This window comes from Pan troglodytes, chromosome 1, assembly GCF_028858775.2.
Source record: "Pan troglodytes isolate AG18354 chromosome 1, NHGRI_mPanTro3-v2.0_pri, whole genome shotgun sequence".
Taxonomy (NCBI): Eukaryota; Metazoa; Chordata; class Mammalia; order Primates; family Hominidae; genus Pan; species Pan troglodytes.
In genome coordinates, this window is record NC_072398.2 from 124,500,934 (window position 1) to 124,526,819 (window position 25,886).

Genomic DNA, 25,886 nt, shown 5'->3' on the forward strand with positions numbered 1-25,886 from the left:
TTAAAAATGTGAGAGCATGGAGTTATTGCTATAAGTGGAAAGTGGTGGTAGCGGCAGTGGGGGTTGTGTGTGTGTGCACTGCTACAACAATTTTTGGAATTTCAAAAACAACAATTGTTATGAATTTTAGATTCAGCAAGGACAACTCTGCTCAAAAAATAATGCATATGCTTTATCGTGTTGTTGTGATAATTGTTCTCTGGAAAAGTAGCTTTTATTTAACTTTGACCTATACTAAGAAATTCATTTACTTCATTGGTAAGTACACATATATATGAAATAAATGTTTCGTAAAATAATACCTACCTTACTCTAGTGTGAGGCACTCATATTTTTAACGTATTCTGATTTTTTTCCATTTTTTCTTCTTTTGTTAAAATAACAACATAAAATTGACCATTTTAACCATGTTTAAACACACAGTTCAGTAGCATTAAGTAAATTCATATATTGAGCAGCTACCACCCCATCCATCTCTAGAATATTTTTAATTTTCCTAAATTGAAACTTTGTACCCATTCAACAATAATTCCCCATGACTCCATTCCCTGGCAACCACCATTTTACTTGCTGTCTCTGTGAACTTGACTGCTCTTGACCTCATATAAGTGGAATCATATAATATTTATTCTCTTGTGATTGGTTTATTTCACTTAATATAATGTCTTCTAGATTCATACATGTTGTAACATATGTCAGAATTTCATTCCTTTATAAGGTTTTCTTCATTTTGAAAATTTAGTGTTCTAATGATTTACATATACAAACTCATTTAAATCTAACAACAAGCTATACATATATATATATATTTTTTTCTATTCCATTATAGAAGCACATTTTAGATCCACTGAAATATCCTTGTCTCACCCGTGAGTCAAAACTCATATTTTGAAATCTCTGATCAATGGCATGTCCTGAAGCTAAGTCTTAGTTAAATGCAAGGCATGGATTCAGGGACAACATAAGATGAAGAAAAATAAAGATATTAAAAAAGCAACCAATTGATGTGAGTCTATATTGTGTGCATACTAAAAACGAAAAGCAATACAGTTTGCATTGGTTAGGATCCAAGATGATGGTGACACTATAAAGTCTGAGAACTGATGAAAGACCCTGAACCATGATGTATGAAAAAATGACAAAAAGAATGCTTAGTCCAGCAAATATGACTTTTTAAGTATCAAGAACTATTTTAAGTATAATTGCTCTAGTTACTATTAACACATGGCATGGTAATAATAATAACCCACACTTAACAGTGTGTGTTAAAGTGTTAGGCACTCTTCTCAGTCCTTGTGGCAAAGACATATATATATTTCACTTAATATAATGTCTTTTACATTCATATATGTTGTGGCACGTGTCAGAATTTCCTTCCTTTATAAGGCTTTCTCCATTTTGAAAACATAAGATAAAGAACAATAAAGATATTGAAAAATGAACCAATTGATATGTATCTATGTTGTGTGCATACCAAAAACTAAAAGCAATATACTTTGCACTGGTTAGGATCCAAAATGTTGGTGACATTATCAAGTCTAAGAACTGATGAAAGACCCTCAACCATGATGTATGAGGAACCACCAAACCAAACCCACTTACTGTTCCTTATGCCTGCTATTTAGAACAGAGGTCTAATAGCAGCAATCGAGTCTCCACCTGTGACTGGCACCAAATCTACTTACTACTTTTCCTAGGCAAATCACTGGCCTTCATTTTCCAGGGCTTTTATGTGTGAGCGTTGCACATGACTGATGACTGGTTGTGGACAGTAGGATGTGAGTTGAAGAGGTGTGGGACAGTTTTAGGCCATGGTGGCTAAGAGCCTGTGTCCTTCTTCACTCTTCTGTGTTGTGATTACCTGTATCGAAAACAGAGAATACAGTGGAAGATGCCAAGGTCCTGTGGGACAATGATGCTCCCAGGTAGAAGAAGACTGTATCCTTGAATTGTCCAGTTTTATAGTGACAACAGCAAGAAATAAGTCTTTTTTTGTCATAGGGCTCTAGGATTTGGGGCTTTTCCTTTGATACAGCAGTTAGCTTACCCTGATTAATACTGGACCTAACATATTAACTTATGAATCTTCCAAACAACCCTCTGAGATAAGACATGTTACTTTCCTTATAGCTATTGTAAATATGATAAAAAGGAGACCAGAGTAAATATGATAAAAAGGAGACCAGAGAGTTTAAGTTGCTTTCCCAAGGTCACACAGCTAGTAAGTGTTAGGGGCCAAAGTTCAAACCAAGCAGCCTGGTTCCAGAGTTCATGCTCTTTACCATTCAAGTCTACCCATTGGCACTAGGTAGCATTTAACTCTTTTAAGTATAGCAGCAATTCCATGAGGTGTTATCCTCATTGTATAGGTGAGGGAATTGAGTTTGAGAAATAATAAATGTTTCTTACTTCCAGAATTAACATTTGAGCTCATGTTTGTAAGATTCCAGAACACCTTTTAGGATGCCATGTTTTTTACAACATGGCATACAATGTAGATGAAGAATTGATGAAATTCTGTAGAGCAGAGGAAGCCACGGCAGCAGAAGCCACAAAGAACTCGATTTTGGTTTAACCACAGAAGATTTTTCTAGCGATTTTACCTATCCTAAAAACAGAATGAGGTTGCCTCATGAGGTGGTGACTCCCAATCACGGGATTGTAACACAGGCTGGATGAGATTTTGAGACAGATTTTTTTTAAAGAGGATTAGTGCGTGGGCTGTGTGTTCCACTTGGAAATCGAAAATGCCTTTGATATGTGAAATTCTGTGATAAGGACCTGTTAGAAGGTTGGGTACTAAGGATTCCACAGTGCAAAGCCTTGACTGCACAGCCATATGGGAAGTGACAATCTGTGGAACTTGAATGTGGCAGGTTAGATAGAGTTAATAATTAATGATCCATAATTTCCATTATCTATTTGATAGTGTTAGAATTAGGTGCCAGTTGCAGGTGGAGACTTGATCGCTGCTGTTAGACCTCTCTTCTAATTAGCAGGCATAAGAATCTGGTTGTGAACCTGCGATGTTGCTGAAGGCAAGGGAAACAACCTCAAAGAGAAGTGACAGAAGAAGAACAGATGTAAATGTTTTATGCCCTGATAGGCCATTTCCTTGCCCCTGCCTCTTTCTGGAGACTCAATGTCCTGAGACACATCTACTCTCTTCAAGGAGGCTGCCTGACCCTGACCAGACGCTTCATCATTTAATGTATTCATTATGTCTGAGGTCGGCTTCAATTTTTCAGGTCCTCCTCTAGCTGCCTGGGGATAAGTGCATAAAAAGCCTATTATCAAAACATCATGCCCTCAGCTCCACAAGTCTTCTGGTATCCTTTCTGAATTTCAGAAACATAGATAAAATGCAAGTCACATTTTACATCCAATGTGGGATAATTTTTTTCTTGGCTTTACAGTATGTGCCAAATTTGATTCCTGTGACAATTCATATTGTACAAAGTGAAAGGAAGCTTTTTAGCCTGCTCTTTTTTTCCTCCTTCCATATGGCTGATTGATTCATCTCATACTACAAACTTTTTCTCTCCCTAAAATGTGATCTCTGGTGCTTTAAATGAATATATCATTGCTTAAATGGTGCAGCGTGGCACAATGTTTCCATTTCAAAGCACGGGCTATGGAGTTGGAGGGAACTGGGATTAAAATACAGCTCTGACAACTTATTATCTATGAAACACTGAGCAAGTCACTTAACTTCTCTGGGTCTCCATTTCCTCAACTGAAAAATAGACATGAATCTGAAGCTGCAAATTTCTTCTCTCATCTAAGATTTTTCATATTCCTTAATTACATTGTTTACTATGTATTAATTTACAACAAATATTCATTTCACGATTTCTGTGTTTCAGTCAGTTTTAAGCACAGAGCAGATATCAGTGAATAGGGGCAGAGTGGTACCTGCTCTCATGGAGCTCAAAGTATGCTAGAAAATATAAATTAAACAACCAATTACCCAGTTTATAACTTAATTACAATGGTGAGTGGTGCCATGAAGGAGAAGAATGGGGACTTAAAGGTGATTAATAGGGGACATGACCTATTATAAGGGATTGGGGAAGGTTGATATGAGAAAATGATACTTATGTTAACTTCATTCAGTAATGTATTTATTATTTATTCAACAATAATTTATTAAATACTGATAATATCCCCAGCATTAGAATATGTTTTAGGGATATTGTGGAGAAAAAAGGTAGGCAAAGTTCTCTCGGAGAGCTTAAAATCTAAAATGATTTTTTTTCCTAACTTCGTTTTCAGTACCAAAATAGACTATTGGAGATGAGAAGAATTTCTTAAAAGACAATAAAATGGAGAAGTCACTTCGAGGTGAAGGTACTGGCATTTACTTTATGGAAGAAAAGAAAAACAGGAAAGAAATTTAAAGTAAGTTGGAATAAAGCTTTGGCTGAGAGAAATATGGAGAAGAAAAATTTATGTGTAAAACAGTAATTTGTCTGGGGAACTTAGTTTGATGCCAGAATGAGTTCTGATGAGAATATTACTGGAGCCATTACTCAGCTCTCTGATTTGGTTGGGTGCTTATTCCTTTTAGAATAAATGATCACATTGTTCACTAGCTTGCAGACTCAATGACAGTGCAAAGCAAGTTACATAATCTGTGAATTTTGTTGTCAAATTCAAATAATACCCTGATACCTACCTATTTAGAAAATCAGAAGACTTCTTCCTCATTATGAACATTCCATCTCTTCTTAACGTTGAGGGAAATTCATGCTGTAATTTATTGGTAGTAATTTTTTAGCGTGTAAATATGACTACAGCATCCATACCCACACAGATACAATAATCATCAACGTGTCTACTAATCAAGTGAGGGTCACATATGAAATGTTCAATGCATCAACAAGATTTTTGACTTTGCTTCTAAATATCTCTTATGCACTTACTGGTCTCGTCACCACTACCTTTTCTAATTTACAATCACCTCTATCCTGCAATAACTTTTCTATTGGTCTAAATTCCATTTATTTTGGCACCCCCTCCACATTAATTTTCACATTGCAGACAGAATGACCTTTTCAAAAATGTAAACCTGATCAAGGTAGTTTCTATTTATTATCTTCTGATTTATGACAAAATTTCCCTATGACCTGGACTGATTTGACCCCTATCTACCTCTATAGCCTCATCATGGAAGAAGTCCCCAATAACATTTTTAGAAAATTTATTTGATATATTTTATTTTTTTAGAGTAGTTTTAGGTTCATAACAAAATTGAGACATTTTCCATATGTCCTCTGTCCCTACACATACATAGCCTCCCCTGTTATCAACATTCCCAATCAGAGTGGTGCATTTGTTACAACTGATGACCAACATTGACACATCATTATCACACAGCACACATATTTTCCATTAGGATTCATTCTTGGTGTTGTATATCCTATGGGTCTGCACAAATGTATCATACAGAGTAGTTTCACTGCCTGAAGTAACCTCCCTACATTCCCTAAAATCCTATCAACCACTGATCTTTTTGCTACCTTCATAGTTTTGCCTTTTTCAGCATGTTGTATAGTTGGAATCATACATATGTAGCCTTTCAGATTGGCTTCTTTCATGAGGTAATATATATTTAAAGTTTCCTTCTTGTCTTTCCACAGCTAGATAGATCAATTTTTAGTCCTAACTTATATTTCACTGGTTGGATTAATGAAGGATATTTGGGGTTGCTTCCAGGTTTTGGCAGTTATAAATAAACCTGCTATAAAGTGCAGGTTTTTGTGTGGAAATACTTTTTCAACTTCTTCAAGTACATATCAAGTAGTGTGATTGCTGGATTATGTGGTAAGAATATGTTTAGTTTTATAAGAAACTGCCAACCTGCCTTCCCAAGTGGCTGTACCATTTGCATTCTTACCAGCAATGAATGACAGTTCCTTATGCTTCTCATCCTCACTAGCATTTGGTGTTGTCAGTGTTTCTCGGTTTTGGTCATTCTAATAGATATGTAGTGGTATCTTATTCTTGTTTCAATTTGCATTTTCCTGATGACAAATGATGTGGAACATCTTTTCATATGCTTATTTGCCATCTGCATAGCTGCTCTGGTGATGTCTGTTAAGGTACATATATATATATATATATACCCACCATATATAGGTTATATATATATATATATAATATATATATATAATTTATATATATAATATATATAATTTATATATATAATATATGTAATTTATATAATTTATATATATAATATATATATTATATATAATTTATATATATAATATATATATTATATATAATTTATATATATAATATATATATTATATATATAATTTATATATATAATATATATAATTTATATATATTATATATTAATTTATATATATAATATATATAATTTATATATATTATATATATAATTTATATATAATATATATAATTTATATATATAATATATATAATTTATATATATAATATATATAAATTATATATATAATATATATAATTTATATATATAATATATATAAATTATATATATAATATATATAATTTATATATATAATATATATAAATTATATATATTTTATAAATATATAATTTTTATATAATTCTGCTTCTCACAGAGCAGAATTATATATATTATATATTTATATAATTTTTTATATATTATATATATAATTTATATATATATAATATATATATGATTTTTTTGAGACAGAATTTTGCTCTAGTGCCCAGGCTGGAGTGCAGTGGTGTAATCACAGCTTACCACAGCCTTTACCTCCTGGTATCAAGCGATCTTCCTAGGCTCAAGTGATCCTCCCACCACAGCCTCCTCAGTAGCTGGGACTACAGGCGCATGCCACCATGCCTGGCTAATTTTTTTGATTTTTAGTAGAGACAAGGATGCACTTTTTTGCCCAGGTGGGTCTCAAACTTCTGAGCTCAAGAGATTTTGCTTCCTTGGCCTCTCAAAGTCCTGGGATTACAAACATGAGCTACTGAACCCAGACTGTTAAGTCTTTTTTTTAAAATCAGGGTGTTTTTTTTTTTTTCCTTCTTGTTGAGTTTTAAGAGTTCTTTGAATATTTTTGACAAGTCCTTTGTCCAATAGATGTGTCTTCTGCAATATTTTCTCCTAGTCTGTAGCTCATTTTTTTGAATTTTTTATTATCTTGACTGCCTCTCACAGAGCAGAACATTTTAATTTTAATGAAGTCCAGTTTACCATTCTTCCATAGATTGTGCCTTTGGCATTGTATCTACAAAGTCATCATCAAAATCAGTGACATCAACATTTTCTCCTATGTTATCTTCTTGGAGTTTATAGTTCTGCATATTATATTAAGATCTGCAATCCATTTTGAGTTTTTGAGGTCATAAGATCTGTGTCTAAATTCTCTCTCTCTCTTTTTTTTTTTTTGCATGTGGATGCTTAATTGTTCCATTTCCATTTGTTGAAAATACTTTTTTTCTCCATTGTATTGCCTTTAACTCTTTGTCAAAGATTAGCTGATTATATTTATTTGAGTCCATTTCTGGGCTTTCCTTTTTTATTCCATAGATCAATTAATCAATTCTCCAATATCACACTGCCTTGATTACTGTAGCTCTGTAGGAAGTCTTGAAATCTGGTTGTATTAGTCCTACAAATTTGTTCTCCTTCAATAATTTGTTAGCTATGGAGGGTCTTTTGTCTCTCCATATAAACTTAAGAGGCATTTGTCAATATCCACAAAATGACTTTCTGTGAATTTTGATTGGGATTAATTTAATCTAGAAATAAGCTGGGAAGAACTGACATGTTGATAATATTGTCTTCTATCTATAAATATGAGCTCTCTCTCCATTTATTTAGTTTTTTAATTAAGAGATTTAGAGTTTTTCATGTGCTTCTTATATGTTATTTTTTAGATACTATTAATATAAATAGCATTGTTTCCTAATTTCAAATTCTACTTTTTTATTGCTGGTATACAGGGAAGTGGTTGACTTTTGCATACTGACCTTACATCCTGCAACCTTTTTGTAATCATTTATTGATTCTAGGTTTATTTACTATTTTTGTAAATTCCTTCAGATTTTCTACATGGATAACCATGTCATCTGTGAACAATTTTATTTCTTGTTTCACTTTTCTTTTCTTGTTGACTCTTTGAATTATCTAGAACTTCCAATAGCATATTGAAGAATCAGAGTGAAATGGGACATCCTTTCCTTGTTCCTGATTTTAGTGGGAAAGCTTTGAGTTTGCTACCATTAAGTGTGATGTTAGCTGTAGGTTTTTTTTTACAGATGTTCTCAATCAATTTGAAGGTGTTTTCCTCTCTTCCTAATTTACTGATAATTTTTACTGTGAATGGATGTTGGATTTTGTCAACTGATTCTTTTTCTGTATCTATTGATATGATCCTGTGTTTTACTTCTTCAGCCTGTTGAAGTGATAAAATTACATTAACTAATTTTTGAATGTTGAACCAGGTTTGCATACCTGGGATCAGTTCCACTTCATTAGGATATATAATTCTGTTTACATATTATTGAATTTGATTTGCTAATAATTTGTGAAGATTTTTGGATCTATATATGTGTCTATCATGAGAGATATTGGTATCTAGTTTTATTTCTTGCATTGTCTTAGTCTGGTTTTGATATTATGGAAATACTAGTGTCAAAGAATTCATTAGAAAGTATTTCCTCTGCTTCTATCTTCTGAAAGAAATGGCAGAGAATTGATATAATCTTTTTATTAAATGATTTCCCTGACTTTTCAAAACCCCTGGCTTTATCTTCCCATACATCACTCTCATATTTCCTTAAAGAATTTATAAATGTTAATGTTTTACATTCATTTATGCCATTATTATTAATATCCTGTTCCCCCATTCCCCTTTCACATAAAAAAGGCTTATAAGGTTAGAGGTTATGTCTACTTTCACTCATCATTCTAACATATCATTAAGTTTGAAGTAACTACTCAACAAGTCAATGAATACCTACTGAATTGGATTGATGGATGAATGAATACATTTGATGGCAATCCCAAAACCTGAAATGTCATTGTGGAACCTCCTACGATTAATTTCTCCTACTGATATATTTTAGAAATCTGTATTCCTTTACCTCTACCCCATAGTCAAAACTATGCCACAGCCTACTCTCATTAGCAGACTTGGAATCTGAGAAGACATGCTCTAATAACAGCATTTCATATTATGGCAGCTGATTCAATAGATTTTTTTGCAACTTCTTCACTTTCAGCATATTCTCTCATTATTTCTTTTATTTCAAGTTACCAGTGTGAAGTTCTTTTACCTTCTCTATCAATTTCCTGCTTCAATGGGATCTTCATACATTGAATTCCCGGACTTCCATCACTTCCTCCTGCCTATGATTTGTCCAAAGATAACCTTTCTACCTGCTTTACATCATTCTCCTTCCATCTCCTCAGGGACATTACTTTATCTGTTAGTATATTTTGTTAATTAAATGGTAAACACATTTCTAATTTATCATCCTCTCTAATCTTTCTGCAGCATTCAACCCTTTTCATTTCTTCCTCCTTCTTCTTAAAACCATTTCTCTTCCTATTTTTTCTTATACGAACTCTCCTGGTTCCTCTCTTATCTGTCACATGCATTTTGTGTCTTCTTGTATTTTTCAATCCCCTGAATATATATAATCCCCACAAACAAAGATATTGGACCACTTTACTTTCTTCTATGCAGTTTCTCTCTTAAAAGTATCATCAACTTAACTATTTAAAATTGTCTTTTTTCCCTGTGCTTAAAAACAAAACACCTGCTATTATCTTAAAGGAAGCTCCCAGAACCACAAGCTTGAGAGGTGACTGGACTCTACAATGGGTATGTAGCTTCTGATGCACAGCAGGAGATAATGACAAGATTCAGTCTGCTATCCCTTTCAACCAGACACACCGACATGCTAGAATTTGACAGTGATTTTCTATGCTTTAATATTTAAATGCAAGAACTCTGATGCATATCACTTTGTGTGTGGTGCCATTTTCCATGTGTTCCTTGGCATCTTGCATGACAATAATTGTGAGCCTGGGAAATATGAGAGTATACCAAAAGCTGAATATAACTTTACCGTCAAACTTCTCGCCATTTATAATGACTTTAGTTGTTTTCATTTTCTTCTCTCTTACCTTATTCTCTTCTTACTAATTCACTGACTAACTCATTCATTCAACACATATTTATGAATTACCACTAAGATACAGTGGTGAGTAAGAACAGACAATAATCAAATAGCTTCCTGCTTAATGGTGGGACAAATAATAGTAACTTGAATTTTCTTAGGCATTTTCACCGTACAGATATAGATTGGATCACTTTAATATTTACAGTATATTAATATTTTTTTTTTTGTTATTTCCTGCAATCTGCAAAGGACACCTAGGAACTTTCAGAATCTCCCTCAAGTAACTGAGAGTTTTCAGGGGCTGTTTCACATGTGTTCAGGAATCATCCTCTCAGCACTGGCTTTATCTCATACCTGGGCTACTTTTCATTGATATTCTTAGTTAGATAAGCTATTTAAAAGAGATTCATCTTACTAAAAGAATGTGAAAGTCCACACCAAAATTTATGTCCCAATGTTCTCAAGGCCTCCAAATGCTTAAGGTGCCAAAATGATTTTATATTCACTTCAGACTCCTCATGTCAGTGTTATACTTTATGAAAATATGTCTTAAATTTCTTATGTAGATAACTCTACTTTCTTCTATAGCAACTCCTCTCCTTAGGTAATTGGGTGGATGGACAGACAATTCAGTGTATGGTGCTCAGCTGCTGTTCAAGCAGCAGTCCAGAAGTTACCGTCAATGTATTTGAATGTATTTTTTAGATTTAAATCAGTAGACTGAATAAATCACATTACTCTCCATAATGTGGGTTGGCCTCATCCAGTCAGATGAAGATCTTAAGATAAAAGACTGAGGACTGAGGTCCTCAGAAGAGGAAAGCATTCTGCCTCCCAACTGCCTTCTACTTAAGTGTGCAGCATTGACTCCTGCTGGAATTCCCAGCCTGCCAGGCTGCTCTGCATATTTTGAACTTGCCAGCCTCTAAAATTATGTGCACTAATTTTTAAAAATAAATCTTTTTCTCTTGCTCACTTTCTTCTCCCATATTCTTCTGTCTCCATCCTATGGTTTCTGTTTCTGTGGAGAACCTGACAAATACAGTCTTCTCTGTTAGCCCACTCCCATGGCCAATTCATACAATTTCTCCCTTCCTGCTTAATTTAAAATCCAAAATCTTCACATAAATAGATTCTTGTGTGATTTTTACACAGATTGCCAAATGTAATAGGCTGAAAAATTGTTCCTCAAAGATGTCCAAGCCCTGACTGCCAGGTGAATATGTTATTTTACATGGCAAAAGGACTTTGCATGTGCAATTAGGTTCTTGAGATGGGTAAATTATCCTGCATTATCTAGGTGGTTCCAGTGTAAACAGTGTCCTTATAAAAGGGAGGTAGGAGTTTGAAAGTATGAAGAATGTGATGTCACAACAGAAGCAGAGATTGGAGTGACATGGCTGTGAGCCAAGGAATGTGGGCAGCCTTGAGAAGCTGGGAGAGACAAGGAAAGGATTCTGTCTAGAGCCTCCAGAAGGAACTGTGCTGCCAACACTTTGATTTTAGCCCTGCAAGACTCATTTCAGACTTCTGACTTCCAGAATTCTAAGAGAATAAATTTGTGTTGTTTAGAGTTACTAAATTTGTGTTAATTTGTTACAGTACAACAAGAAAAACTAATACATCAAACATGCCTGAAGTTCAGCCCTGCATGTAGCCTGTGCTCAAACTGAGATTCCTACTACACAAAAATGAGCAATTAAAATACAGTGTGATAGACTCCCACTTCTAGCCAACTGGTACCAGACTTGCCTTCCAGCCATAAATAACTGGAAAAATGGACCAGATATATTAAACAGCTCTTTTCAGGCATTGGACAGCTGGCATCTGAGCAATGTGATCCTTTGGAGAAGGGAAACAAATGAGGTGAGTCCTATGTTTGTCCCAGCTTTCTTTTTGTAGGCATTTTCTGTGCTGTGGCAGAGAAAGGGGAATCTAAGCAAAGTATAGTAGACTCTCTGACTTGAAGAGACAGATTAGAGTTTGAGGAATCTGAGGTGGTCGAAATCTGGAATCTACATAGAAAAATAGTCATAGAAATATGTGCATAGACCTTTGAGTTTTTAGCTGACTACTAACCTGCATATGCATAGAGTAAAACTCAATGATGTAGAACAAAGAAAAACTTGAAGTTGTAAGCTGAGCAATTTGCAGAGCTTATGTATTTCTGTGAGACATTTGAGTCCCAATCATGCAAAGTGGAAGGTGAACCACAGAGCACTTAGTAGATACCCCAGAATGGCAGTAGGGCTAAAGCAGGCTTAGAGGAAAATCTAGTCTAGTCCCACCTTTAAAAAGCTTATGAAGGGGTCTGTAAATAATTAAGCCAACCTGCAAGTTATGTAAGTGTCTGTTAGAACAAAGCCCAACATTATTTTTAAAAAATTAATGAACACCTTCATTGTCACTCATTCTGTGTCTTATATCTTCAGAATGTATTTATCTTACAATATATTAACACTTTGACCAATATCTCCCCATTTCTCCCAACTCCCCCACCAACCCCACCAGCCTTTGGCAATCACCATTCTACTCTCTGCTTCTATGATTCTGAGTTTGTTTAATTCCACATATAAGTGAGACTGTGCAGTATTTCTCTTTCTGTGTCTGGCTTATTTCATTTAGCATAATATCCTCCAGGTCACAAATGTCAGGATTTCCTTCTTTTTTATGGCTGGATGATATTCCATTGTTTGTATATGTGTGTATTTATTTATTTATACATACATAAATACATACTGTATTTTCTTTATCTATTCACCCATTAATGGAAACTTAGATTGTTTCAATATCTTGGCTATTGTGAATAATACTACAATGAATTTGAATGTGCATTTATCTTTTCAAGTTACTGATTTCATTTCCTTTGGATATATACCTAGAAGTAGAATTGCTAGATCATACAGTAGTTTTATTTTTAAAGTTTTGCAGAAACTTCATACTGTCTTCTATAATTCTTCTACTGGTTTACATTTCCACCAACAGTGTACAAGATTTACCTTTACTCTACATTTTCATTAACACTTGTTATCTGTTATGTTTTTGATAATAACCTTCCTAACAGATGCGAGGTGATATCTCGTTGGGGTTTTGATTTGCATTTTCCTGATGGTCAGTTGATACTGAGCACCTTTTCATGTACATGCTCAACATTTTTATGTCTTCTTTGAAAAAAAAGTTTGTTCAGGTTCTTTGCCTATTTTTAAGAATAGGTTTTTTGTTTGTTTGTTTGTTTTTTGGCAATTGTGTCAATTCCTCATTTAACCCTTATCAAATATACAATTTTGAAATATTTTAGTTCATTTCATAGGTTGTCTTTTCATTTTTTTGAATTTTATTCTTTGCTATACAGGCGCATTTTAGTTTGATGTATTTCCACTTGTTTATTTTTGCTTTTGTTGTCATATATAAAAAATCAATGCATTAAAAATTCAAGGAGCTATTTCTGTTTTCTTCAAGAAGTTTTATATTTTAAATCTTACATTTAAGTCTTTAATCCTTTTGGAGCTAATTTTTGTATATGGTGTAAGACAAGGCTCCAATTTCATTCTTTTTCATGTTAATACCCAGTTTTCCCAACAACATTTATTAAAGAGACTATCTTCCCATAGTAATCTTGGCACTCATGTCAAAGATTAGTTGAACATGTATGTATGGGTATATGTCTGGATTCTTTGCTCTGCTCCATTGGTCTATGTATCTGTTTTTATGTCAGTACCATGTTGTTTTGATTACTACAGCTTTGTAATATAGTTTGAAATCAGGGAGTATGATGCCTTCAGCTTTGTTCTTGCTCATGTTTGCTTTGGCTATTCAGGGTCTTTTGTGGTTCCATATAAATTTTAATATTTTTTTTCTATTTCTATGAAAAATGTCATTGGAATTTTTATAGAGATTGCATTGAATCTGTAGATCACTTTGGGTAATATATACATTTTTACAAAATTATTCTTCCAATCCGTGAAAAGAAGATATATTTTCATTTATTTGTGTCTTTAATTTCTTTCCTCAATGTCTTTTCAGTGTACACATCTTTCACCTCTTTGTTTAAATTTATTTCTAAGTTTTTTTTTTATGTTACTGTAAATTGAATTGTTTTCTTAATTTCTTTTTTGAGCACATATTTTTTCATGTATAGAAACCCAGGTAATTTTTGTGTGTTGATTTTGTATCCTAAAAATTTACCAAACTACTTTATTCGTTCTAAAATTTTTTTGGTGAAGTCTTTAGGGTTTTCTATATATAAGATTATGTCATCTGTACAGACAATTTTACTTGTTCCCTTCCAATTTGAATACCTTTTATTTATTTTTATTGTCTAATTGCTCTGGCCAAGACTTCTAGTACTACTTTAAATACAAGTGGCGAAAGTGAGAATCCTTTTCTACGTTCTGATATTATAAGTAAAAGTTTTTAACTTTTCAACATTGGGTAGAAGTTCACTATAGGTTTGTTAAATATGGCCTTTACTGTGTTGAGGTATATTTCTTCTATATTTAATTTGTTGTGAGGTTTTATTATGAAAAGACGTTGAATTTTGTCAAATGCTTTTTCTGCATCTATTAACATAATAAGTTTTATTATTCATTTTGTTAATGTGGTGTATCACATTTATTAATTTGCACATACTGAATTATTCTTTCTTTTCTTGGTGTCCTTATCTGGATTCGGTATGAGGGTAATTCTGGACTCCTAAAATTAGTTTGGCAGTGTTCTGTTCTCTTCAACTTTTTGGAAAGGTTTGAAGGATTGGCATTAATTCTTCTTTAAATGCTTAGTAGAATTCACCAGTGAAGTCATCTAGTCCTGAGCTTTGTTGTTGTTGTTGGGAGGCTTTTGATTACTGATTCAATAACTCTATTTGTTATTGGTCTGTTCAGATTTTTATTTTCTTTATGATTCAATCTTGGTAGACTGTGTATCTCCAGGAATTTATTATTTTTCTCTAGGTTATCCAATTTGTTGTTATAATTATTATAATTGTCCATAATAATCTCTTTTGATCCTTTGCATTTCTGTGATATTAATTGTAATGGTTTACCTTTCATTTATAATTTTATTGGAGTTCCCTCTTTTTTTTTTGGCTAGCATAACTGAATGCCTGCCAATTGTATTTATATTTTCAACCAAATTTTTAGGTTCATTGACCTTTTCTATTGTTTTTCTAGTCTATTATTTTATCTATGTTTACTCTTATTTTTATTATTTCCTCTTTTCTTCTGCCCTTGGAATATTTACTTTTCTTTTTCTAGTTCCTTGAAGTGTGAAGTTGAGTTATTTGAAGTATTTTTTTCTTAATGTAGGCTTTTATTGCTAGAAACTTCCATGTTAGTACTGCTTTAGTTGCATTCCCTAAGTTTCGATACGTTGTAATTTCCACTTTTGTTTTTCTCAAGATACTTCTTTTTAACTTCTTTTTAGATTTTTTTTTTTCTTTTTTGGCTGGGAGCGGTGGCTCACGCCTGTAATCGCAGCACTTCGGGAGGCTGAGATGGATGGATCTCGAGGTCAAGAGTTTGAGACCAGCCTGACCAACATGTTGAAATCCCGTCTCTACTAAAAATACAAAAAAATAAATTAGCTGGGTGAGGTGGTGCACGCCTGTAATCCCAGCTACTCAGGAGGCTGAGGGAGGAGAATTGCTTGAACCCAGGAGGTGGAAGTTGCAGTGAGCAGAGATAGAGCCACTGCACTCCAGCCTGGGCGACAGAGGGACACTCTGTCTCAACAACAACAACAACAACAACAACATTTTTTTCTTTGATGCAATGGTTGTTCAGAAGTGTGTTGTTTTTAATTTTCACATATTAGTCTATTTTCCAAAATTTCTCCTGTTACTGATTTCTAGATTTTACCAATATGATTAGTAAAGATATTTGAGATGACTGTTACATTTGTGAAGACTTGTTTTGTGGCCTAACATATGATCTATCCTGAAGAATGTTTTTTGTATGCTTTAAAAAAATGCGTATTTCACTGTTATTGGATGGGATGTTCTATATATATATGTGTGTGTGTGTGTGTGTGTATGTATATATGTGTATATATATTTATGTATATATGTGTGTATATATATATGTATGTGCATATATATATCAGTTAGATCTATTTGGCTTATACTGTTATTCAAGTCCACTATTTATTGATTTTCTATGAATGATATCTCTGGTATTGAAATTGGAGTATTAAAGTCATTAACTGTTATTGTATTACTGTCTAGTTCTCCTGTTAATTCTTTTAATATTTGCTTTACATATTTAGGTGATATGATGTTCATTAAAAGAACATAATAATTATAAATATAAATGCACCCAACATTGGAAGTCCAACATTCTTTATATTTTAAAAAAATTTCAACAATTTAAAAACACAAAATTTACATTATCCAGAATTTGATTTAAAAACAAGAGAAAAAGCAGAAAAATGTGTCCCATTAAAAGGAGAAAAATCTGTCAATGGAAACAGATCCAAAAATGGCAAATGATAGAATTATCAGACAATGACTTTAAGATAGTGATTAAAAAATGTATGTAAAGATTTAAAGGAAAACATAAACATAATTAAGCTACAAACTGAAACTCTGAAGCATAATGAAATGATTAAGAGTTGTAAATGCAATAAATGAAGTGGAAATTTTAATGAGTTGGTTAATAGTAGATTAGAAACTGTGGAGAAAATAATTAATAATCTTGATATGGTTTGGATTCGTGTCTCCACCCAAATCTCATGTCAAATTGTAATCCTCAGTGTTGGAGGAGGGACCTGATGGGAGGTGATTGCATGACGGGGAGGGGGGTGAATTTCCCCCTTGCTTTTCTCATTATAGTGAGTGAGTTCTTACAAGATCTGGTTGTTTAAGAGTGTGTAGCACCTCCCCTTCTCTCTCTTTTCTCCTGCTTTGCCCATGTAAGACAGGCCTGATTTCCCTTCTGTTATGATTGACAGTTTCCTGAGGCCTTCCCAGCCATGCTTTCTGTATAGCTGGCAGAACTGTGAGCAAATTAAAAACCTTTTTTTAAAATAAATTAGTTAGTTTCAGGTATTTCTTTGTAGCAGAGTGAGAACAGACTAACACAAATCTTAACGATATATTAATAGAAATTACTTGAATTGAAACACATAGAAAAAGAAACCAAACTGTCATAAAAGGTCTCATTGATATGTGGGACAAATATCAAGTAGTCTAATATACATGAAAGTAAAACTAGCAAAACTGAAAGAGATATAGACAGATTTACAATTATAGCTATAAATTTCTAGAATCTTCTCTCAGTAACTGGTAGAAGAAAAACACATATCAACAAACATCAGCCAACTAGACTAGATAGGTCAAAGTGCCCACAGGTCAAGTAGAAATTACATGAAGATTTAGAAAATGTTTTTAATTGAGTGACAATGAAAAAAACATAACATATCAAAATTTAGGTGTACATGAAGAGAAATTTATTCTCTTACATGCATATTTTAGAAAAAAAGTGTCTAAAATTAAGTCTAAGCTTCTTTCTTAAATGCTGCCAAAAAATTATACTCAAGGAAAGTAGAAAGTAATAATAAAAACAATAAAGATAAATAAGTACAATAAAATAATTAGATGGTAATAAGTACAAGGTATTAATAAGGCAGAAAGCAATAAAAAGAGAGATCAAAATGTAGTAGAAAAACTTAAATAAAAATATTTTTCCTTGAAATTATCAAAAAATGGCAATCAAGCTACATTGAACAGGAAAAAAAAAGACACAAGTTACCAATTTCAAAAATGACAGAAGTATTGCTGCAGACTCTAAAGGCATTAAAAGGGGGAATGTTATAATATGATATGGATAAATGCCAAGAAATTGATTACTTTAGATAGCATAGATACATTTCATAAATGGTACAAATCACAAAAATTGAATTAATAAGAAGGAAAATTTTTATAGCCATATATATATGAAATAAATTAAATATACAATTAAAAACTTCCCCATGAAGAAAAATACAATCCAGAATAGCTTTGTTTGTGAACTCTAGACAATCATTTAAGAAAAGAAATACTAGCTATTGTTTGAAAATTCACAAATACTGAAAGGAGAAATAATTCCAAACTCATTTATGGTACTGGCATTACAGAATGCATGTAAAATTACACATGAATATACTTTATGAATACACATGCAAAATCCCTAACAAAATATTATCATAATTAAATCCAGCAATAAACACAAAATATAACACACCATGAGTAAATAAAATTTATCTCTGGAATGCAAAGTTGGTTTATAATTTGAGTATCAATCAATGTATTTTGTCACATTAATACAACAAAGGAGTTAAACTATATAATAATTTCAATATGTGAAGAAAACTAATTTAACAAAACTCAATACTAAATAATTTAAAAAGCTATTAAGAGGACGGGAATAAATAAAAACTTATGCAAACTGAAAAAGAGTATATCCAAAACCTTCATCTGACATCGTATTTAATAGCTCTAAGGTTGGGAAAAAAGATTACAATTTCTCTCATGTTCCTCTTCCACATTTTAGTGGAAGTTCAAGCCAGTGTAATAAGAAAAGTAAGAGAAATAAAAGACATATGCTTTGGAAATAAATAGGTAAATGTATCTTTGTCAATGACATGATCATGCATATAGAAGATCCTAAGAATCTATAAAAAAGCAAGTAGGACTAAAAAGTGAATTTAACAAGATCACAAGATACTAAATCAATATAGAAAAAGCTATTATATTTCTCTATATTAGCAATAAATAATTTAAAAAATAAAATTGCCATCTACAAAGCCAGCATAACCCTGATACCAAAGCCAGACAAGGATACAATTTAAAAAAAGAAACTACAGGCTAATATCAGTGATGAATATAAACACAAAAATTCTCAACAAAATACTAGCAAACTGAATCCAACAACACATCAAAAAATAATACACTACGATCAATTGGGATGTATATAGATCAATTAGACCCATAGATCCATTAACATCATACATTACATCAATAGAATGAGGGACAAAAATCATATAATTTTCTCAATATGTGAAGAAAAAGCTTTTGATAAAATTCAACATCTCTTCATGATAAAAATTCTAAATGAATTAGGCATAGAAGGAAAATAACTTAACATAATAAAGACCATATATGACACATTCTGTTCAGCTAACATCCTACTGAATGGAAAGTTTTCAGGTTTTCCTCCAACTGGAAGAAAAAATAAAACAAGGATCCCCACTCTCACCAGTCCTTTTCAACATCATAGTACTGGAAGTCCTAGCTAGAGAAATTAGGCAAGAGAAAAAATAAAACACATCCAAATTGGAAAGGAGGAAATTATATTTTCCCTGAAGACAACATGATAGTATGTATAGAAAAACCTGAAGACTCTACCAAAAAACTGTTTGAACTGATACATGAATTCAGTAAAGTTGCAGTACATGAAATTAATATACAAAATCAGTAGTGTTTTTAATACAGTAACAACAAACTAGCTGAAAAAGAATCAAGAAGGCAATCACAGTCATAGCAGCTATAAAAGTATAGTACCTAGGAATAAATTTAATCGAGGAGGTGAAAGACCTTTACAAGGAAAACTACAGAACACTGATGAAAGAAATTGAAGAGGCTGGGAGCAGTGGCTCACACCTGTAATCCCAGCACTTTGGGAGGCTGAGGCAGGTGGATCACTTGAGGTCAGCAGTTCACCAGCCTGGCCAACCCGGTAAAACCCTGTCTCTACTAAAATTACAAAAAAAAAAAAAAAATATATATATATATATATATATATATATATATATATATATATATATATATTAGCCAGGTGTGATGGTGGTAATTCCAGCTACTCGGGAGGCTAAGGCAGGAGAATCATTTGAACTTGGGAGGCGGAGATTGCAGTTTGCTGAGATCACGCCACTGCACTCCAGCCTGGGTGACAGAGGGAGACTCTGTCTCAAAAAAAAAAAAAAAAAGAGAGAGACATTGAAGAGGGAACTAACAAATGGAAAGACATCCCATGCTCATGAATTGAAAGAATTAATATTGTTAAAATAACAATACTACCTGAAACAATGAATTAATATTGTTAAAATAACAATACTACCTGAAACAATCTACAGATTCAATGCAATCCTTATCAAAATACCAATAGCATTCTTCATAGAAACAGAAAATAATCCCAAAATTTATATTGAACAACAAAATACCCCAAATAACCAAAACAATCCTGAGCAGAAAGAACAGAGCTGCAGGTATCATACTACCTGACCTCAAAATATACTACAAAGCTATAATAACCAAACAGCATGTTACTGGCATAACAACAGATACATAGACCAGTGGAACAAAATAGAGAACCCAGAAATGAATCCACATATTTACAGTCAACTGATTTTTTTTATGAAAGTTATAAGAACTTTCACTGGGGAAGGACAATCTCTTCAATAAATGGTGCTGGGAAAACTGGATATCCATATGCAGAAAAATGAAACTAGACCCCCATCTCTCACCCTATACAGAAATCAACTCAAAATGTATCAAAGACCTAAATGTAATACTTGAAACAGTAGAAATACTAAAATAAAAAAGGGAAATAGTTCAGAACATTGGTCTGGGAAAAGATTTTATAAATAAGACCTCAAAAGCTCAGGCAACAAAAGCCAAAATAAAGAAAAATGGTTATGTCTAACTGAAATGGTCTATGCAGCAAAGAAAACAAAAAACATTTCAAGACAACCTGCAGAATGGGATAAAATATTTACAAACTACTCATCCAACAAGGGACTAATATCCAGAATATACAAGGAACTGACACATCTCAATAGCAAAAAGTAAACAAATTAATTTAAAAATGGCCAAATAATCTGAACAGACATTTCTCAAAAGAAGACATACAAATGAACAATAAATACAAGAAAAAATTTTAGCATTACTAATCATCAGCAAAATGCAAATCAAAAGTATAATGAGCTATTGTCTTACCCCAGTTAGGATGGCTACTATCAAGATACAAAAATAAAAAATACTGAGGAGGATGTGGAGAAAAGGGAACTCTTACACACTGTTGATGGGAATGTAAACCAGTATTGCCACTACAAAGAACAGCATGGAAGTTCCTCAAAAAAACTGCACATGTAACTACCAGGTGATCTAGAAATCCTACCATTGGAAATTTATCCAAAGGAAAGGAAATCATTACATTGAAGAGACATCTGTACCCCCATGTTTATTACAGCACTTTTCACTATAGCCAAGATACGGAATTAACCTGGGTGTCCAAAAACAGATGAATGGGTAAAGAAAATTTTGTATATGTACACATGGAATACTATCCAGCCATAAAAAAAGAATAAAATCTTTTCATTTATGGCAGTGTGGATGAAACTGGAGGACATATGTTAAGTAAAAGTATCCAGTAACATAAAGTTAAACACTGCATGTTCTCACTCATATGTGGAAGCTAAAAAAGGTTGATCTCATAGAAGTAAAAAGTAGAACAGAAGATACCAGAGGCTTGGAAGGGTGGGGGAAGAGAGGGATAAAAAGAAATTTGTTGAAAGATACAAAATTACAGCTAGGTAGGAGGAATAAATTCTGATGTTCTATACCACTGTAGGATGTCTATAGTTAACAATAACATATACTTTCAAATAGCTAGGAGGATAGTGAACATTCCCAACACAAAGAAATGATAAATATTTGAGATGATGAATATGGTAATTATTTTGATCTAATCACTACACATTATATGTATTGAAATATCACAATATACTCCATGAATATGTACAATTATTTCTTGTCAATTAAAAAAGGATAAATAAGCATATAAGAAAAAGCAAAATATTAAATTAAATTAAAAAGTACTATGTGAATGTGTTATAAAATTGACATAAAATGTGTAACATCTAGTAATAAATTTAATTAAATATATATAAGAACTATATATTGGAAATGACATAAAATGGCTGAAAGAAATTAAATATCTAAATTAATGAAGAGATAAACTATGTTTGCTTAAAATGCATGGCTCATATTTTAATGTAAGTTATGATTCAGTAAATTTGCTTTTATATATATATATATATACATATATACATATAGTGTGATAAATGTTATACTGAGGGTAAGGATTCCTAATTCAATTTTGTGTGTAGGCAGTGTGTTCCAGAAATTCTTCCCAAATTTGCCAGCTGTAGGAAGAGTAGGATTTAGATAAAGGGAGGAGGGTGTTTCTGATAGTCATTTAGGAACCACCAAGCTGTTAAGTAAACTTGGGGTATAGTATGTGAGGCCTGGATTCTAAGAGATGAGACTGGGAAGGATCAGAACATGAAAAGCCTCATAGTATGAACTTGAGAATAAGTACCTTTTAAAATTTTGTACCATAGGTGCCTCTCTGGCTTCATCCTTGTTGTCACGCTGCTTGTAAGCAACGCTATGGGATTTGAGACTTTCCTTGTGAATCCTGCATTGTGTAGAGACAGATTAAAATGTTGATGCGATGAGGGGAAGAGACAGATCTGAATGGTTTCCCACTTGAATCTTCCAAGATACTCCTAGATTGGGTAGTAGTGTCCCTCCTAGCAGGAATAGAGAAATTAGAAATCTAGGAGGTCTGGGAGGAAAATGACTTCTGGAAGCCTTTCTGAAGGTAGTAGAGACTGGCTTAATTTGTGGTTCAGATTCTTCTGTTCGAAGTGTGCCTTTGACTGAAGTGCTAAGAGGAACCGGGATGGGGATGTTGGTTACCAGCACTTTAGTACTTATTTGCATTTGCAGAGATATGTTTATCTGTGAGTTTTCCTCTATATTAATCACTTAGCTCCCAGTTTAGGAAGAATGACAGAAACCATCTCATAGAAATCTTTTCCAGGATTTGATTTTAGTGGATGAGGTGCAGCAGCCCTGGGGAAAAAAGGGGGATTTTGAAGATCATCTCATTAAGCATAATCTCTCTTTCTTCTTTTTCTACATAATGTTCTCAGCATCTTTAATCATTGCTCATTATGTTGATCATCATTCAATTACCCTAGTTTGCCAATGCTCTTTAGAAATTTTCTGTGCCTTTGTTTGTTAGTTAAGTAAATAGTACCTGGTTCTCAGGGGAACACCATTATCACTGATTAGAGTGTCCTGTGCAAGGCAGAGTAGGACTAGTTCCACTGTTGAAATGAATCTACTGTAGCCCCTAAGTTTCCAATAATTTTTGTTTTTCCCCTCTACCTTTCAAAACAAACTTCATTCCACATACCAATTCCATGGTATAAAACAGATTTGAGAGAATAGAAATATGGACTGTTACCATTTATAATGGAAATGTAAAAGATTCAATTAAATGATCAAATGTTAAAATATTTTTAGCAGTACATACACTTATATAAACTATGTTACTAAAAATTAAAATTAAAAAGTTTTAATGGTGGATTTGGTTTTTCATATTTACTTAGTTCAATAAAAACAAACAGAAGCCAAAATAGTTTTCACCACCATGTGAGACAATAAAGAAGTATCAGCATATATGGCAGGATTAAACACCATCATGAGGTTATCACTCAGCTGGAAACAAATTGAACATTACTTTCTTTCGCTTCTTTTATTGTTGTAAAAAAATAAAAGCCTATCTTTTTTATGCAGATTAAGAAAACATTTAGTTTAGGAAGCCTGGCACTTATTTCTTCTACTGAATTTCAGTAGTACAAAAAGTTGTATTCTTGACTCAAAGATACATTTGCTTTTTTCCTAGAAAATAATAACAAAAAGAAAATTATTAAGCAGAGAATAGTGTTCCTGAAATTAGTGTGTTCTTTAATCTAACAAATGTGAGACATCAGATCATAATAATCAGTGATGAGTAAACCCACTGTAGATTATTTGATATCCTGTGTTATTTTACTTCTTTGATAAGTAAGCTTCTAGCAACAATTTTCATATGTGAATTTCCTTTGAAGGATGCCTCTATTAATTCAATAAGGTTTTGAATAAAGCCCCATTATCAGGGGCTATGTTACCGAGGCCAGTCCGCCCTGATGGAAGACCCTCTTAGAACCAAAAAATGAGGTCAATCTCACACTGGAGAGTCAGACAGTCTAATGGTCAGAAAAGACCTGAAGAATAAAAATTACTAAACTGACACTGGTCAAGATGAAATTTACCTTCAACCTCAGAAGTTGGAGACAAGCACATCTCCAAAAGCCCAGTAAGAGGCAAATTAATCAGTCTTTAGCTAGGCATCGTGGTAGAAGGTATTATTGTGGGAAAAAAATCTGGTAAATTGCCACTCAAATTCTAGAAATAGTTTAAAATGTCAATCCTTAATGTGCCATAAAGCATTGGAGGTTTTTGTTCTGGTAGACATGGATGGCAGTCTGCAAATCCAGTTGATTAAGTTTTAAGTCATATAAAGGACATGCATAAACCTTTATATGACCGATCAAAGGCTTTCTGATTTTATCAAAACAACATCTTGACTACACTCTGCAGTGATGGTGAGAAAAGTTGTGAAGGTAGCACCCCAAATTTCAAGCATTTTCCAACCTTTTGTGGCTCAAAGTCACATGGGTACTACCCGGCTATTGGTCACTGCTATCTCTCGTCCCTGCTCCCCCTCCATAACGTCAGAACACTTGCTCAGTTTGGAGACTAATCAGTCAGACATGAGAGTCTAAGAGGATGCCCTATTGACCATAGTAAGTTCGTTCCAAGATTGAGTGAAGTTATTGGAGTCACAGGCATTGAAGATAGGGGTTGAGTGACTTACTAGATCACATCAGATTTCCACTGTATATTTAGATCAGAGCAAGATCCTCCTTGGTGAACTCCATCAAGCCATTGCTTTGGGTTTAGATGGCTTTGTCCAATTGCTTAGCTTCCACTGAGCTGAGCTTGGGGGTTCTGGAATTCTCTTGCAGTTACTGTTCTGTGGATTTCTACCACACACACGCACACACACATACACACACACACAGATCATTAGCTTAATCTTCCATCTTCTGAACAGATTTCAGGAGATTTTCTTTCATGGCAAGTTTTTTTTTTTTTTCCTCTTCCAAGAAGGTGGTTCTTTTATTGGTTTAATTCAGATACAGTTCAGACTCTTGCAGAGACATAACAGAGGCTCATTCTGCTTGTTCCATGGAATCACTTGCTTGCCCAGCTCTCTGATATATTTTTGTAATTCATCTGCAATTCTTTTAGTTTTTACTAGGCCATTCTGTACTGCAGAAATCTCCTGGATGATTCCAGAATGTTGCTTTTTGGAAAGATTCTAACTCCATCAGGAGGTGGTTATTTTCTGACCAGAGAATCCCTGTTCCTATTTTTAATGTGTTGCAGCTGTGCCTCCCTGTCATTTTTTTGCTTCCCTCTGGGGCTTTTTTGCAATTTCTCTGCATATTCTTTGACCTTTGCTTCTTTGACATAGCTAGATCTTTTCAATAGCAAGCTTCTTCCTCCTGTAGAACTAAAAATATTATCTTCCTTTTAAAGTGGAGGAACAGCTTCACACTTCTTGTGTCCTGGTATATGAGTTCTGATGGTGACGGTGGGCTGGTTCCTGGGGTTACCAGGCCCCCCGGGTCTTTAGGCCACAGTCACAAACCTGCATTAGTTTCCAAAGAGGCTGTTTCACACTGGTTCATTTTGATGTTGTGAACTATAATTCCTGAGAGTATTTTTTATGAATTGCAGTTTTGTCAATTTCCTTTCAGATCTGTATTTGGATATTTTATTTAAAAGTCTGAAT

The 25,886-nt window shown here is 33.3% G+C and overlaps 1 long non-coding RNA gene across 1 annotated transcript; it reads right to left on the reverse strand.

Annotated features, from left to right (window-relative positions):
• Positions 1-375: 375 nt before the first annotated feature.
• LOC129144180 (uncharacterized) lies at positions 376-25,038 on the reverse strand. The gene is made up of 4 exons (XR_008548333.2): positions 24,903-25,038; positions 22,512-23,050; positions 4,679-4,752; positions 376-1,861 (listed from the first exon to the last, which is right to left on the reverse strand). It is a non-coding gene; the product is annotated as an uncharacterized LOC129144180 (long non-coding RNA).
• Positions 25,039-25,886: the final 848 nt, after the last annotated feature.